General features: G+C 53.6%; 1 protein-coding gene across 2 annotated transcripts in view; it reads left to right on the top strand.

The window, feature by feature from the left end:
* Positions 1-704, top strand: part of RUVBL2 (RuvB-like AAA ATPase 2) — a 15552-nt gene that overhangs the window by 5936 nt on the left and 8912 nt on the right. The window lies entirely within an intron of this gene.

The following is a 704-nucleotide window of genomic DNA, read 5'->3' as shown; positions in this document are numbered from 1 at the left end:
GGCAAGGGTCTTGGCCCTCGCAGCCCCATCTTCATCCAGAGCAGGGGTCCTCAAACTTTTTAAACAGGGGACCAGTTCACTGTTCCTCAGACTGTTGGGGGGCCGGACTACAGTTTAAAAAAAAAAACTATGAACAAATTCCTATGCACACTGCACATATCTTATTTTGAAGTAAAAAAACAAAACGGGGACAAATACAATATTTGTATTTGCATGTGGCCCGCGGGCCGTAGTTTGAGGACCCCTGCTTTATACTCATTACTGCCCCTCATCCTCCTTGTTGAACGACCCGTCCTTCCAAACCTCCTGAGGAACCTCTTGCTCGCTGAAGCCTTCCTCGGCCCTAGGCCCCAGCACTCCTTTCTGCGATTCACTGGCAGGTTAAGAGCTTTATGCTCATAACTGCCCCTCGTCCTTGTTGAACGACCTGTCCTTCCAAACCTCCTGAGGAACCTCTTGCTGGTGGAAGCCTTCCTCGGCCCCCCATCTTCCCCTCGCCCCCACCTTCGTGCTCAGACTGCGAGGCAAGGCGGTGAGAATCAAGGAACAGCCGGGTTTCAGTTAAGATGAAGCAGCACTTGCCCTGTTGGTGTGGCTCATTGGGTGTCATCCTCTGCACCAAAGGGTTGCAGATTCGATTCCCGGTCAGGGCACATGCTCGGGTTGCAGGCTTGACCCCCTGTGGGGGGGGTGCAGGAGGCAGC

This window comes from Myotis davidii, unplaced genomic scaffold, assembly GCF_000327345.1.
Source record: "Myotis davidii unplaced genomic scaffold, ASM32734v1 scaffold2100, whole genome shotgun sequence".
NCBI classification, from domain to species: domain Eukaryota; kingdom Metazoa; phylum Chordata; class Mammalia; order Chiroptera; family Vespertilionidae; genus Myotis; species Myotis davidii.
The sequence above is the reverse complement of the archived record's forward strand: the minus strand, read 5'-3'. Positions and strand labels throughout refer to the sequence as shown.